General features: G+C 46.1%; 1 protein-coding gene across 1 annotated transcript in view; it reads left to right on the plus strand.

Annotated features, from left to right (window-relative positions):
* Positions 1-17,190, plus strand: part of LOC144782335 (contactin-4-like) — a 964,244-nt gene that overhangs the window by 778,462 nt on the left and 168,592 nt on the right. The gene's annotated exons all lie outside the window — the stretch shown is intronic.

Genomic DNA, 17,190 nt, shown 5'->3' on the forward strand with positions numbered 1-17,190 from the left:
TCCCTATCAGTTTCATTATTTAAAACCTGTCATGAACCTGTGTGGTCACTGTAGATCAGTGGCGGCCACCACAAACAAAGGGTAGTGGGCAGGTGGAAGGAACGTGGGAGGGGGAACATGGGAGGGTGAGCGCGGGAGGGGAAGCACGGGAGGGGGGTCACCCGGCAGGTTTTGAAAATAATATGTATATATTTTTAAACGTACCTTTTAGCTGCCAACACCCTTCAGCATTGTGTTGCACCACCTCTCCTCTTCCTGGTCCCAGCAGCCTCTGGGATAGACTCCCATCCAATCCTTGTGCTGCCTACCAGCACAGGGATAGGCCTGAGCGGGCTACAAAGACGCTCAGCTTAGGCCAGGGAGTCTGTGTGGGTTTCTCTGGCCCAGCTGCTCAATGCAGCTGGGCTGGAGAAACCTAAGTGCACATGTGTGTTTTGGTTGGCCTCAGACGGCTGGCCAAACAGACATGAGCACTTAGGGAGTGCACGTAGCACTCCTCCTCCCCCTCCCATGCTTCGACTCCACCCCTCCATACAGCGCTGGCTAAGAGCTGGCAAATGCAAAATAAAATTATGCAAGAACATAGTTTTATTTGTCATTTTCTGGCTCTGAGCGAGGCTGTGGGACGATACTCCTCTGCCATTGCGGAGGAGTCGCTGCTGCTGTGGATGCCTATGGATTATGTGTTATTTTACTTACCTAAGTGAAGAAGGAAGAACACAAGGGCATTTTGAAGCACACGTCAGGATTCTCTAAGTGCTACTGCTCAGTGATTGAAGTTGAGGCTTTCTCTTGCACATTGGTGGTGGAGACTGTCAAGGTCGTTTTGTTATGTTTATGGTGTGTTTCAAGTGTTATGTTACTTTTTTGTTACCTTGTATGTTATGTTTTAAACTATGTCATATATGTTTTTTATGTGTTATGTTTTATGTAGTGCTGTTTGTTTCTTTAATTTATGTTTTATGTAAGTTTTATATTGTATGTGTTGTTTACGTTTTATGTTATGTTATGTGGGATCTATATAGTACACGTTCGCCATTTCCAAATGCTCCTTATTGTCGTTTGAGGATTAGTGTCTATTGAAGTATTGACCCAAAGAAAAGGTGTTTGTATGAAGGGCAGATAGGCTCAGCCCATGTTTGTGTGTGTACCAGTGCGGGACTGCCAGTACAAGGCACTGGACATTTCCCCAGAGGGCTTGAAATGTGGGGGACGATTTTGTTACTGAGGGCTGATTTTGCAGCAGTAATGCAGCATCAGCCTACAGTAACTACATCAGAAAGCCAACAACTCAATTCATTAGTCCTCTCCAGTTACTTTAGTTTCTAGCCTCCTGGGGGCAGCTGTTTACCTGTGCACTCTACTGTTGTTTTGAAAACATAATCAAATTTGACACTACTTTCTAGTCTTTTTTTGATAATGTTGGGGGCTGGCTCACAGGGCCATCAATCAATAGTAGCGCACGAAAGCGCTAACAATGATGGCCTTAGAATAATTACATAGGCCGCCTGCCTCCAAGCTCCCCGCCCTCTCAGCCTAAGTCCCTCCCTCGCGCCTTGCTTGTCACAACGTCATGCAGCCTCCTAAAGTCCATCTCAAAGTGACCTTAATGTGATGCCACTGATGCATCACTGATGTGAGCTGCAGACAGCCAGGCCCAGCACAGCCCAGCTGGAAACTAGTCTACCAGGCAGCGGCATAGGAAGGGAGGCCCGTGGGTGTGGGCCGCCCCGGGTGTCATCACTGAGGGGGTGACAAAATGGCAAAAATATTTGTTTTACAACAAACATAACATTTTTGGGTTCACTACACTTTTTTTGAAAAAATAATATTATATTAAACAAGTTTAATAACTTAGTCTGACAACACAAAACGCAGCTGAACTCTACACGGGGGTGGTGACTAGAAATTTTCCGCACCGGGTACCACCTGACCTTGCTACGCTACTGCCAATAGGAGGAACTACATCACCCCAGCTGAGCAGCAGGCATCTACCTTTGGTAAGTGTCGCCGATGCCGTGCAGCCCGTGCCTGCCTGGGTGCGTTTGACACCTGCTACCAGTCGCAGTTTCTATAAACATGCCAGCTGCTTTTCACGGTTTCCAAGCGCAATATTTAATTGCACAGAGCGCATCAAGTACCTGCTTCTGGAAAGACGTTTGCCTTGCATGTTCTTAGACTTCTCTCTAAAATACATACGCACTCACCAAAGGCCAGTCACCAGTGATTTGTCAACTCACAATACTTAATATTAGTGCAGCAGTCAATGACAGTAGAATCTGTTCTACAGAATTTGCATGCCCTGCTGTAGGTGGCCACTGTAAAGTAAAAGTAAAGTAAATCCACATTTGTAAAGCGCACAATCACCCGTAAGGGTCTCTAGGCGCTGGGGGCCGTCAGGAAGATTAAGCAAGCTATTGCCCAGAGTCACATGGTGCTGGGATAATCTGCCACCGGTGCTGGGGATCGAACCGTGATCCCCAGATTCCAGCGTCAGTCGCCCTGGCTGTGGCGCCACACCTCTTCCTACACGGTTCACTTTCACAATGTTATGTAATAAGAACACAAAAGTGAATAACAAAGGTTTTCAGATGCGCTTCGACATTGAACCCTCCTCTCTAATGCTTGGATCATTTATTATCCACGTCTCTGAAAACGATTGGCTGTTGTAGATGTATTGTATTTTATCTTCTGATACTGCTAATCTTTTAATGGTTCTTGCAACCAAAATAAAGTTATTCTTGGCTTTTGATTGCCTGTTCAACAGGGCCACTTCTTGGGAACTTTAATGTCTCGTAATGAGCTGAGAGGTCTCTGGTTCCCTGGAACCATTTCTGTCACACAAGTGCCTGAGCTGTCTTTAAACCCCCTTTTTTGCATTGTGTTGGGTGTCTTTGTGCATTTAAAGTGGTGTGGTTTATAACACTGGTGGTGGTGTGTTTGTATACTAATAGTGGTGTCTTTTCCCACACTAGCAGTTTGTCTTTTTTCACACTGGAGGTGGGTTCAGTACAGTAGTGGTAGTGTCTTTCTTCGCTAGCAGTGGGTTTTCCTTCATCCTGGTGGCACTGTCTCTTCTCACACTAGTTCTGTGACTTTTCTTCCCGGATGTTTTGTGAGCCGGAAACTTCAGCTCGATCTGACTGTGCGACGTGTGCATCGTACTGGCTCGGTCGGAATTTGCCTCCATTGCACAGCACGGTTTGCCTATGGATGAGGCGTACGGAGCGGTTCGGACCCGGAAATGATTCGGTCGGCGATTTTACGTTTCTCGCATTGTACTTGCTCATTCGTACAGCTGTATGAGTTGGGCTGAGAACACTTGTACAGCTCATACTTTTTATGGCCGGATCACGTTCGGGGACCTTCCGAGCAAGATCGTAATCGGGCCCTAGTTCTGCGTCTTTTCTCATGCTGGTTGGTGTGTCTTTTCTCACACTGGTGGCAGTGTCTGTACAGCAGAGGTGGTGTATTTTCTCATTATAGTGGCTGTGTCTTTGCTGACGGGCTGTTCATGGAACGTCATGTTTAATTGCCACTTTTTTCCCAAATTTTCTTAGTGGGAGAAAAAATCCCACCCGGCCAATCCTCCTTGCAAAGGTCAGGCTCGCTCACTATAGACCGTATGGAGGCTGGTCTAATAACATTTGTCAGGGCTGCTTTGAGCTCCCAGTCCGGCCCCGGTGCCTAACCCTGGTAAACAGTGCCTCTGCTGTTCTAGCGTTGGATGTGTTTCTTCCAACCCGTACTCCGGTTTCAGGGCTGCGGCTGCTGCTGTGTTCTTGGTCTGTCTCTCAGCCTGCTCCATATCCCCTGAATACACAACTCTGTTGTGGAAAAGCGTTTGTGTCTGCGCTGAGCACAAGCCCTTGTTGCTCCTTCTCAGCACCCAAAAACACAAACTGAGTTACTTTGCAGAATTAAACCTTGGCCGGTATTGAAATTACCTTTATCTTGGTTCTTTAGAATACTTGCAGCAGGGTTTCTGAAATGTTTGAGTCTGTACCGAAATATGCACGCCATTGAAATATAGTGCGCTTCTACTGGTAGGCATTTTGTTATTTTTCTTGAGTTGTATATGCGCTTCTACTAGCAGACGTTTGGTTATCTTTTTTTGAGTTGTATATGCACTTCTACTGGTGGATATTTCATTATTTTTCTTGAGCTGCACCATTATTAGTGAGATTAGTTTAGATTCAGACCACCGTTTACAGCCATCCGTACCAAGGCTTTTTCTAATGCAGAGATAAAAAGAGTGTTACACACACTAGATAATTCAAATGAAAGCAACAAGCCTTTACTGTACACACACAGGGCATGTGCCCTGTAGGGCCAGGGGGTGTCTGGGTACCAGGGCTTTAAGTGGGCCGGATCTCACCAGTGCTGAGCACCGGCAGTTTTTAGGTCAAGCATTCGAGACCTCTTGTATATACTTTAGTATATACTTATTATATACTTAAATGTGTATGTACTGTGTGGGCTCTGCAGATCACTGACTTTTTTTCTGTTCAACTGCCTCTATTTAACTGTCTTGATAGAAAACAACCAGCAGAGGTCAGTAAAATACCGGAATTGCTTTCTGCTGACTGACTTTCTTGTTTAAATTTTCAGGCAACTGTCTATATTTAACTTTCTTGATAGAAAACGACCAACAGAGGTCAGTAGAATACAAGAATCACTTTAGTATTCTCTGAATTCCAGTCAATAGAAATTGTCTTCCACAACCATACGCAGACAATAATATTTTTTTCAAATCTTGTATTTCCAGTGATATGACCACCGAAGGCCCTGGTTTTATATTAAAAATAGAGCTTTGGACTATACCATTTCCCGCTGAAAGGCAATATTTCCCTTCATGTGTTCCCATACCTGGTGTGTCAGGCAGTTTGGAGCTTACTTTCCCTCCATGCTAAAGAACAGTGGATGTTTCAGCACCCAGGTTAATGTGTTGCGTAGCTAAATACACATAATTGCATTGTAAATGCTTGTTTAAAGGGGGCCCCGTAACGGGTCTCTATTGGGCTCTGTTTTGTTCCATGACACAGGCGGTCCGTTTTTTTCCAGACTGCAGTGACAGCAGGCACATGGATGTGCCCGTGCTCACACTGCTCACTTCTCACTAGTGGAGAAGTTACGGCATGACGTCATGCCAGGTGAGCCTTGTAGGGGAAGGGAAATCCTTTAAAAAAGTAATTTTCTCTCTGGATTTCCTTATCTTATGAAACTAACAAGCATTGACAAAGCCCATAGTCCTGACTTGTTGTAGGTGTAATGTTAATTTTTGCCTGGATGCAATGATAGAAACAGCAAAATGCAAGTCAGTCGGCACACTATGCTGAACACAGACTTTTAGCTTATGTGTTTTAAGCCGCGCCCTTAATTACATTGACCACACCCCTTTGAGAGACCCCCCTGTTTTTTCATCCCACTTAAAGTACTGCTGGGTACACAGCGTGCCCCACGTTTCCACATAGCTTCAAGCTCTCCAATCCAGAGGCGTCAGACTTGTTGAGGCGCTCAGGGGATCAGTGGGAGGCAACAGGGCGGGTTGGTGGGATCGGGAGTAGGGGTACAGGGCAGGCTTAAGCCTATCCAAGTGGAGCATTGTCTTCTCGCCGCATTGTCTTCTCGCCTCAGACTACTGCAGAGAGCAGGCTGGGACCAGGCGGACCCTGCAGCATCTGAAAGGCTAGTGTTGTAGGGGGCTCGAATAATCGGATCTGGACTTAGGGACCCAGATATTCTGGGCTTGGAGACACTTGAAATTGTGGGTTACGATACTTCCCAACATTCCTGGCGAAATACCAGAACTTCCAATGAGGTCCTTACTGGTCTACACGTACAGCAGAACCATCAAACCTTGTCAAAAGGTGATTGGGCAAGGGCACAGCTGTTAATCACATGCCAAGGACCCTTACATGATCATCATTTGTTCTGAGATCAGATTGCTGTAAGGCCAGCCTACAAGAGGCGCAGCCTCCCCGCCTCTTCTCCGCCTCATAGAGCATGGCTGCGTCAATGCTACTGGCTGTCACTGAGGTGCCACAGTGAAAAACCTCTCCCCCACCAACACTTAGTCTTCTTGATGAAGATCTGGGTTAAACTCAGCAGGTGAGCGTTGAGTGTTTCAGCCGGCATGAGGAATGGCACCGCCAGAGCCTGGAGCATGCAGGATGCCCTTGCGTCTGAAGTGTGGAGCATGGCCATTTGTCACCCTGTGGAAGGGATTTGTTATGTGCACACTGCAAACCGAAGCACCACCTGAGAAAGAGCTGCATGCCTATGGATGAGGACAGTGGTGCTATGAACCCCTTCCTTTAGCAGCTATGGGAGCGGCTGCCTCTGAAGCCAACCTGACAAGCTGGTTCTTTAATAAAATGTTTGTTTATTTTTTATTTGTTTACTGCCATCTTCTGCCTTCTGGTATGCAGACAAATGCTCACAAAACATCACAATGGGATAGCAAACCATGGCTGTAGGGTGGGGGACAATGACTGCTAAAAAAGTCAAATTCAGTGAAAGAAATTGATAAAGAAATAATGCAAACAAGGAGAAGGAACAGAGAGAGCAGAACACTAAGTGGGAAGAAGAAAGGCTAGGTAAATAAAAGAGAATAGAAATAAAGAGGGGTTGATGTAAATGAGAAAGAAGGTAGAGGAGAAGGAAAGCATGAAGTAAGGGTGAAGAGAAGAAAAAGAAGGAAGAAAGCGGGAAAGGGACAGTGCAACGACGGATGGGTGGCAAGATGGATGAGGATGGATGGAAGGGTGAAAGGATCAATTGTTGGATGAATGGATTTAAGAATAAATGGAAAAGTGAAATAAATGGTTTGAATGTTGAAATGTTCAATTTGTGAAAGGACAGAAGGATGGGTGACAGGGAGGAAAGAAGTGGGAGAGGATAAACGGGTGGAAGAGTCAAAGGATAGATGGATGCATGGGTCAATGGAATGGCCAACAACTGGATGAAATCAAGAAAGAATGGATAGATGATGAAATGATGAAGGGTTGAAAGGATGGTGAATGGGAGAAAGGAAGAAGGGATAGACGGAATGATGTGTGAATGAATGGCTGGATGAATGAAATGGTAAACAAAAGGACAGAAAGGTGAAAGTATGAACGAATGGATGGGAGGATAAAATAAGTGGGGAAATGAGTGGATAGATAGTTGCATATAAGGGTCAAGAGGTCTACATTTGCTTCACCCACACTGTGTCATTAAAAGCTTGGCTCAATGTAGGGGTAACTTAATTTTCTGGCATTGGGACATAGAATATCACAGATATCATGTCTATCCAACTGCGAGAAATGAAACTGGTGTGTGTGAAGACATATACTTGTAACCTCTCTACAAATATTAGCTTCTGGATACTCAACAACTAGCTGCTAATGGCTTAAATTCTAGCAGTGAGCCAGTGAAGATGTTCAAAGATGGTATGTGGGGTACACGGTTGTGTTTTTACAGCCTGTGAGGTTTCAGTAGGCTGCATTTTGTATTTTCTCATGAGTGTTGGTTTTCTACCTGCTCAGGTGCGGTGTTGTAGCATAGTGCAATGATAAGGTGGGAGAACCCAATATACCCTTGGAGGCTTGGGCAATGTTAATAGTGTCAGGTATAAGGTGCCACGCTTTCGAGGCCCGGCCTGCTCCATGCGTCCGGGCCATGAAGCTGGCCAGCCGTCCTCCTGGGGCCCCTATAGAGATGCTGGTGTAAAGGGGCCACGCTGTCAGGGCCCGGCCTGCTCTGTGCGTCCGGGCCATGGAGCTGGCCAGCCGTCCTCCTGGGGCCCTGGGAGAGTTGCTCGTGTGAAGGGGCCACGCTTTCACGACCCAGCCTGCTCCGTGCGTCCGGGCCTTGGAGCTGGCCAGCTGGCCTCCAGGGGCCCCGGAAGAGATGCTCGTGTCAAGGGGCCACGCTTTCAAGGCCCAGTCTGCTGTGTGCTCCCGGGCCATGGACCTGGCCAGCAGTCCTCCTGGGGCCCGGGAGAGGTGCTAGTGTCAAGGGGCCATGCTTTAATGACCCAGCCTGCTGTGAGCGTCCGGGCCTTAGAGCTGGCTAGCCGTCCTCCTGGGGCCCCGGGAGAGATGCTTGTGTCAGGGGGCCACGCTTTCAATGCCTGGCCTGTCCATGCTTCCGGGCCATGGAGCTGTCCAGCAGTCCTCCCGGGGCCCCGGTAGAGATGCTCGTGTGAAGGGGCCACGCTTTCAAGGCCCGGTCTGCTCTGTGCGGGAGAGGTGCTTGAAACGAATGAACGCTCTTGATTGCACATACGGGGATGTGACCCGCCCTGGTCTGGGTGGCATGTTGTGTGATCTTGGTTTGTGGGAGTGTGGCCCCAGGGGCTGCAGATTTGGACACCTACTCTAAGCGCCGCTGGATATACTGTGCGAACAGTCTCCTGCATCTCAGAAAAAGCTGCAGGAGACACATTTTGGGGTGACGTGTGACTAAACATTTGTCAGCGTAATAGTCGGGGACTAAATACAACGGAATGCACTTTGTTGTATTCAGTTGGACTCAAAGTCCCTCTATCAGCTGCTGTCATGGTCTTTTCCATGCGCCTCCACCTGAGCTGGTGGTGACGACAAGTGGTAGCATCCGTGACCATCCGCCCCTGCCAGGAAGCGGCTGGTGAAAGCAGTTCCCTGGTGTGCCGGGCAGGGCATCCAGATCCTGCCCTAAGAAGGGGAGTTCTTGGCTTGGCAGGTGGGGGTTGAGGGCATCCTGCTTGGGGAGGATGAAGCTGTTAGGGAGATGCTTTGGGTTGCAGTGTCCAGTACTGCAACATCTGGAAGGCTCCGCTAGCAGTATTGTCAAGAGTTGGAGGTACCCAAGGATGGTTTAGTGTCTCCACAGCTGTTAAAAACTTTGACAAACTGATGCGGGGGATGCTAATATAAATTGAGTCTTCAAAAGTTAAGCCTCCCTAGAGAGCTTCGCCTCTCCCCCTTCTCCTTTCCTTATCCCACTGATCGGTTAGGCATCACAACTTTAAACTATAAAGTACTTTTATTTCTTGATCCCACTTGATTCTAGTTTATCCTCTCTGGGTGCGATTGGGGCTGTAATGAGCTTACGGTATATGTTTTACCTCTCTTGGCATGCCTGGTGATGTCCTGAGGTTAGGGAGTTTTCCCCCTCTCTGACGCTGCCTGAGGTTGATGGGTTTGTTTCCCCTCTGCGGTTGCGCTTGGTGGTGTACTTGACTTGAAATGTGTGTTTCTCCCTCTCTGGGTGTGCCTGGTTGTCTTCTGAGGATGCAGTAGTTGCTTTCCCCTCCCTATTGGTATACTAGGGTGATGGTGTATGTTTTCCGCTCTGGGTGTTGGTGCTGCACTAAGGCTGCAGGGTTTCTTTCCCCCTCTCCAGTGCTATCCTAGGTTTACGATGCATGGTTTTCCCTCTGTGGGTGCCGGTGCAGTCTTGAGGTTGCAGTGGGTTCTTCTTCCCTCTCTTGGTGCAGCTGGGTCTGTACTGAGTTTATGGTGTATGTTTTTGCCTCTGTGGGTAGAAATATTCTGAAAGATTCTAGTTTTTCTCTATCTAAGGAGTGCAAAAAGAAAACATTCTGTTTGTTGTAAGCTATTAAAATAGAGCAGAAAAAAGAAAAGCAATGTTCTGTTGTTGTTACTTTAAACAGCTGCTTCAATTATGCTCCATGACCTGACCTGCCTTTCACTTTATCTGCTGGCTCTGGCAGAAGGCATTGTGATATCAGAATGTGACTGTAATAATTTATAATAGTCGAGTTCTGATGTCTTTTCTTTATAATTGGCGACTGAGTGCATCACTAGTCACCAATTATAAAGAAATTAGAAACATGCATTTATATAGAGATTACGAAATCCTATGTATTATATCGTATTATGTCACCTACCACAAATAATGAGCATTAACTGATCATATTTTTTCTTCTGCTCATCTGACATGGTTTGTTATCCATTATAATCATTGTAAAGCACTCTAATGCCTTGGGCTCCATCTGGATTAATGAAAATACTTGCATAAAAACTACAATCTCCCTGTGCTTGGGAGGAGGTTGTGATGGGGGCCACCAGTGGTGGGGAGGGGGTAGTGATAGGTTCATCCTATATGATACAATTTAATAAGGTGGGGCTCAGGTCGCCGTGCCAAAAAATTCTACATACCCCCCACCCCACCCCCACTCGAATAGAGCTGCCAATCGACCTAAAGCCATGAAGGAGCCCTCCAGTTTGTCCTTTTTAAGCAAATATCACTTTTGTGATATTGGCTTCTGGGAATTCTGGGAATTCCTACTTTGCTTTTACCATTTGAAATACAGGTGCGACATCTTGCATTGTACTGTTTGGAAAAATGATTCAGAACTGTCTGAATGTGATCCTCATGTGATGGGCCCACTTACGGGATGGGGGTAGGGGTTATCGATCCAATAATAGCTGGTTTTCAAGCTTCATATTGCACTTCTGCTAAGTCTAAGCACTTTAAGTGAAAGGTATTCATTTTCCCACTTGGAGGAATGAAAGACTATGTTGGCCTTGTCAAGATTTGAAGTAGTCATCTGCACATCACTACATATGTGATTAACTCACAAAGCCAATTTATACAGAAAAGTAGCTCCATCAGGGAGGCAAAGATAAGCCCTGCTGGGGCATCATACAGAGCGGGAGGATAAGGTTTGGTCCCTAGGTTTGCCACATGGCTGTTTTTTTTACCAGCATGACCAGTATTTGGTATTTCCCCCTTAGCAGCAGTGCTTTAAAAGGGCTGGTACTGTCATGTTCTGAGTGCCTGTCCTTAGCAGTAGTGCTTTACAAGGGGTGGTACTGTCATGTTCTGAGTGCCTGTCCTTAGCAGTAGTGCTTTACAAGGGCTGGTACTGTCATGTTCTGAGTACCTACCCTTGGTATTTCCCCTTAGAAGCAGTGCTTTAAAAGGGCTGGTACTGTCATGTTCTGAGTGCCTGTCCTTAGCAGCAGTGCTTTAAATGAGCTGGTACTGTCATGTTCTGAGTACCTACCCTTGGTATTTCCCCTTAGAAGCAGTGATTTAAAAGGGATGGTACTGTCATGTTCTGAGTGCCTGTCCTTAGCAGCAGTGCTTTAAATGAGCTGGTACTGTCATGTTCTGAGTGCCTGCCCTTGGTATTTCCCCCTTAGCAGCAGTGCTTTAAAAGGAATGGTACTGTCATGTTCTGAGTGCCTGTCCTTAGCAATAGTGCTTTAAAAGGGGTGGTACTGTCATGTTCTGAGTGCCAGCCCTTGGTATTTCCCCCTTAGCAGCAGTGCTTTAAAAGGACTAGTACTGTCATGTTCTGGGTGCCTGTCCTTAGCAATAGTGCTTTAAAAGGGGTGGTACTGTCATGTTCTGAGTGCCTGTCCTTAGCAGCAGTGCTTTAAATGGAATGGTACTGTCATGTTCTGAGTGCCTGTCCTCAGCAATAGTGCTTTAAAAGGGGTGGTACTGTCATGTTCTGAGTGCCTGTCCTTAGCAGCAGTGCTTTAAAAGGAATGGTACTGTCATGTTCTGAGTGCCTGTCCTTAGCAATAGTGCTTTGAAAGGGCTGGTACTGTCATGTTCTGAGTGCCTGTCCTTAGCAGTAGTGCTTTAAAGGGCTGGTACTGTCATGTTCTTAGTGCCTGTCCTTAGCAGCAGTGCTTTAAATGAGCTGGTACTGTCATGTTCTGAGTGCCTGCCCTTGGTATTTCCCCCTTAGCAGCAGTGCTTTAAAAGGAATGGTACTGTCATGTTCTGAGTGCCTGTCCTTAGCAGCAGTGCTTTAAAAGGCCTGGTACTGTCATGTTCTGAGTGCCTGTCCTTAGCAGCAGTGCTTTAAAAGGGCTGGTACTGTCATGTTCTGAGTGCCTGTCCTTAGCAGCAGTGCTTTAAATGAGCTGGTACTGTCATGTTCTGAGTGCCTGCCTTTGGTATTTCCCCCTTAGCAGCAGTGCTTTAAAAGGAATGGTACTGTCATGTTCTGAGTGCCTGTCCTTAGCAATAGTGCTTTAAAAGGGGTGGTACTGTCATGTTCTGAGTGCCAGCCCTTGGTATTTCCCCCTTAGCAGCAGTGCTTTAAAAGGACTGGTACTGTCATGTTCTGGGTGCCTGTCCTTAGCAATAGTGCTTTAAAAGGGGTGGTACTGTCATATTCTGAGTGCCTGTCCTTAGCAGCAGTGCTTTAAATGGAATGGTACTGTCATGTTCTGAGTTCCTGTCCTTAGCAATAGTGCTTTAAAAGGGGTGGTACTGTCATGTTCTGAGTGCCTGTCCTTAGCAGCAGTGCTTTAAAAGGAATGGTACTGTCATGTTCTGAGTGCCTGTCCTTAGCAATAGTGCTTTAAAAGGGCTGGTACTGTCATGTTCTGAGTGCCTGTCCTTAGCAGTAGTGCTTTAAAAGGGCTGGTACTATCATGTTCTTAGTGCCTGTCCTTAGCAGCAGTGCTTTAAATGAGCTGGTACTGTCATGTTCTGAGTGCCTGCCCTTGGTATTTCTCCCTTAGCAGCAGTGCTTTTAAAAGGAATGGTACTGTCATGTTCTGAGTGCCTGTCCTTAGCAGCAGTGCTTTAAAAGTCCTGGTACTGTCATGTTCTGAGTGACTGTCCTTAGCAATAGTGCTTTAAAAGGGGTGGTACTGTCATGTTCTGAGTGCCTGTCCTTAGCAGCAGTGCTTTAAATGGAATGGTACTGTCATGTTCTGAGGGCCTGTCCTTAGCAATAGTGCTTTAAAAGGGGTGTTACTGTCATGTTCTGAGTGCCTGTCCTTAGCAGCAGTGCTTTAAAAGGACTGGTACTGTCATGTTCTGAGTGCCTGTCCTTAGCAATAGTGCTTTAAAAGGGCTGGTACTGTCATGTTCTGAGTGCCTGACCTTAGCAGTAGTGCTTTAAAAGGGCTGGTACTGTCATGTTCTTAGTGCCTGTCCTTAGCAGCAGTGCTTTAAAAGTCCTGGTACTGTCATGTTCTGAGTGACTGTCCTTAGCAATAGTGCTTTAAAAGGGGTGGTACTGTCATGTTCTGAGTGCCTGTCCTTAGCAGTAGTGCTTTAAAGGGCTGGTACTGTCATGTTCTTAGTGCCTGTCCTTAGCAGCAGTGCTTTAAATGAGCTGGTACTGTCATGTTCTGAGTGCCTGCCCTTGGTATTTCCCCCTTAGCAGCAGTGCTAAGGAATGGTACTGTCATGTTCTGAGTGCCTGTCCTTAGCAGCAGTGCTTTAAAAGGCCTGGTACTGTCATGTTCTGAGTGACTGTCCTTAGCAATAGTGCTTTAAAATGGGTGGTACTGTCATGTTCTGAGTGCCTGTCCTTAGCAGCAGTGCTTTAAATGGAATGGTACTGTCATGTTCTGAGGGCCTGTCCTTAGCAATAGTGCTTTAAAAGGGGTGTTACTGTCATGTTCTGAGTGCCTGTCCTTAGCAGCAGTGCTTTAAAAGGACTGGTACTGTCATGTTCTGAGTGCCTGTCCTTAGCAATAGTGCTTTAAAAGGGCTGGTACTGTCATGTTCTGAGTGCCTGACCTTAGCAGTAGTGCTTTAAAAGGGCTGGTACTGTCATGTTCTTAGTGCCTGTCCTTAGCAGCAGTGCTTTAAATGAGCTGGTACTGTCATGTTCTGAGTGCCTGCCCTTGGTATTTCCCCCTTAGCAGCAGTGCTTTAAAAGGAATGGTACTGTCATGTTCTGAGTGCCTGTCCTTAGCAATAGTGCTTTAAAAGGGGTGGTACTGTCATGTTCTGAATACCTGTTCTTAGCAGCAGTTCTTTAAAAGGCCTGGTACTTTCATATCTTGAGTGCCTGCACTTCTTTATTTTGAGAGGGAGAGTACCTGCACTTCTCAGCAGAGGTGCCATACTCTTAGTTGGTGAGTGCCGCCAATTTTCAGAAGCAACAAGATACTTTTGTATAAAGTGCCTGTACTTCTGTTTTTCCATTTCGGACAGTACATACTCCAAACAGCAAATACAAGAAGAAAACACTTTCATATTTGTTCTAAATGTGCGTTTGTGTTGCCTAGTTAATAATTAAAGACCGAAAAGTCGTGTTACAAATGATTTTCCGGCGAGTTTCTCTAAAGTCCTATTTAAGTGCAAAGTCACAGCCTTTACAGACTCTTAAAATATTAGCATGGATTTTTCTCTCGGAAAGGTGGCGACCCTGACTGTCCTTGACATGGCGCACGCCTGACAAGGTCACTTGTTTACCTGCCTCTGCGCCCGTGCCCCGTTTAGTGAAGGAGAGACTTCATTAATCTCCTATTTCCAGCTGTGGTGCGCCTCTGTGCGGATCAGAAATCTCGCGGTGACAGCCGCCGCCGTCAGCCGCTGCGCGCGGCCGATAAGTCCTCGTGCGCACCGGGATACGGCTCTATCTGTGCCAGGCGCTGATGGAAGCCCCGGCTCTTCTTTCTTTTCGCCCTCGCGAAAAGTTATCACCTCGTTGCTCAAAGATGGCGTCAGAGATGGGCGCGCGGTAAGCACTGCAGGTTCGGAGGCGCTCACATCAGCAAGATAATTAAATACATGTTATGTTCTTATTGGAGATTCTCAGAACTCGTGGAGTCAGCAAGGTACGCATCACAGGGACCCGCATTCAAATCCATTCAGCAATGGGGACAAAGACAAAGTACAGCTCTGCCGCCTAAGGACTGGGGAACAAGCATGGCTTTAAGTGGGCCGGGTCTTGCCGTTGCTGAGCACCGGCAGTTCTAAAATGCAGGTGCCAAGGCGGGTCCCTATCGGGCTCTCCACTTCTGCTCTCATCCTCAGGTTGGAAAAGAAAATCTTAACTCTGCAGCAGGACCGCTGCTCAAAGACTTTGATGTAACTTCATTGAGACTCGTTTCGGTTCTTTCACAGTCTCATCATGTCAGAACTGAAATATTTTCAATATTATATACAACAAAGCCATAGTCGTTGCTTATTTATTATATGCAACTAACAACCATTGGCAAAGCCAATAGTACTTGTTGTGAGTGTACTGTTACTTGTTGTATTACATATCCGGATGCAATGACAGAAGCAGAAAAATACCAGTGGGGCAGCAAACTATGCCAGATTTGTAGCTTACGTGTTTTTAAGCCATGCCCTTACATCAGCCTCACCCATTTGAGAGACCCCCGGTTTTATTCATCCCACTTAAAGCCCTGGGGACAACTAATACCTTTCAGTTTCGCTTGGAGGGTGTTACCCACTATGGGTCATTTCTTCATCCCAAGATGCCAAATGCTTCTTGTAGACTTCAGTAATGTCACCTTGTTGGAAACTTTTCTCACAGCTCAAAAACCCCCATTCACCTCCATTGACTTATATAGGATCACTCAACCCAACACCTGACTTCTCCCTAGAATTATTAGTTAGGGAGGTATGTAAAGCACTACGGCAAAAGGTCACAAAGTGACAAAACTGAGGACCAATTGAAGCGTTCTTTTCACTTGGGCAAGGGGCGCTCATCTCTGTTATCTGGAGACACACTGGAGCAAAGCTCACTGACAAATAGGCAGAGATACCTCTGTGAACTGGGACCATGTAACCCAGATACATGGGGCACAAGGACGCCTTGTTATACAATAAATCATATCTTTGGGATACTGGGACATCAGAGGTGGGCAAGCTACTGTAAGCTCAAGACAGGCTTGTGCCAAATGGCACGCTCTAACTAAAACGAGATGCTCTTGGAAACTGAAGCTCAAAAGTAGAAGTGTTTTCGTGTGGCGTGTGCTGCCACCTACGCTTTATACTCTGTGGCAAAGATTAAAGATAAAGTATTAACCTCTGATGTAAAGCAAGAGAGATTAGCAGATGCCCATCTAGTGGCGGAATTGAACAATGTGAAACCAGAACACTTGGGATGAGTCCCGGTTTCCATGCTTGACCAAACTGTGTGATCCTAGGCAAATATGTTATTTCACTGAGCTGCCTATTTCCTCATTGTAACATACAAGAGCACCTTCAGCTGTGTGATTTTAGGATGTGAGGTGTACAAATTCCTCTTGTATTTGATTAAATGGGCTATAATGTTGCACCATATATAATACGATTCTAGGCTTCGTATAGGGTGCTGGTGAAAACTAACTGGCCTCTTAGTTCACTAATGGAATTGTCTGCAGGTCCTAGAATTGGGTGGCTGGAATGTTTCTAATTTAATGTTTAAAAACTAACACTTTAATAAATACCACTCAATGCAGTGATATAGTCCGAAGTACTAAATTCAAATGCTGTCGAATGTTAAAGAAAAACATTTTTTTTTTATTTGAAGAGACTTTATCAAGTGTTTTAATAATTCTTGATGCATGATTTACATGCAAAATATTGTCATGGCTCGTGCAGGGCCTCTAAAGGCTAAACCAGGCCCTTGGCTCAAATGTGGCTCGGCTCACCGTATTAATTTGTTGGCCCGTCACCGCTTTGTGACATGGAAGCAAAAGCCATGGCCAGCATCACAGGTCCAGCCTGAAAATATGGCTGTCGCAGAAAGGCAAGCGGAGCAAAGCTCTGTAACACAGGTTCAACAGGAGCAACCCTATCAAGCACAGGCACTCAAACCTGTGAGATAAAGGGATACAAGAAAAGGAAAGTTCAAGGCTGGAAATGTTGCCTCCTTGTGAAAGAAGTGCCATGATTAACGTAAATGCAACCTACATCTAGGTAGCGCAGCAGCACACGCCATTGCTTAATTGGTGCAGGTAGTAGGTACTGACACTCATTTTTGAGGACCAGAACTTATTTTTCGTCATTGGATTTTGACCAAGAGCTAGAGAGAAGACAGACATAGGAGAAATACAGGACACCACGGCAAAGGGAGATAGAAAGGCTTAAAATGACCATGCAATTGTAAGATAAAAGACTGCATAGTGTGTTGAAAGAAGGAGAGATGAAGTGTAATCAAGACTAGGCAACCTTGGTATTCGGCACGGCATTCGGTAGCCAAGGCAGCAGGCTCCTCAGAAAAACTGTGAGCTTGTACACTTTTTTTTTTACAATTTATGCACTGGTCCAGTGACAGTACACTCCATAGCATATGGAGACGCCGCTGTGTAGCACAGGTCTGAATTACAATGAGGTACTACTGCTCAGCTCAGGGATATTCAGTTGTTTACCGCTATGTGGCACATTGACCAATTCTACTATTATTAACTCTATTTATATAACGCCTGGTACCCACGGGGTTCTCGACACTAACAGCTCTTCAACACAGACATGCAAGATTTTGCAGGAGAAGGT

The sequence above is a fragment of the Lissotriton helveticus genome, chromosome 9 (genome assembly GCF_964261635.1).
Source record: "Lissotriton helveticus chromosome 9, aLisHel1.1, whole genome shotgun sequence".
NCBI lineage: Eukaryota > Metazoa > Chordata > Amphibia > Caudata > Salamandridae > Lissotriton > Lissotriton helveticus.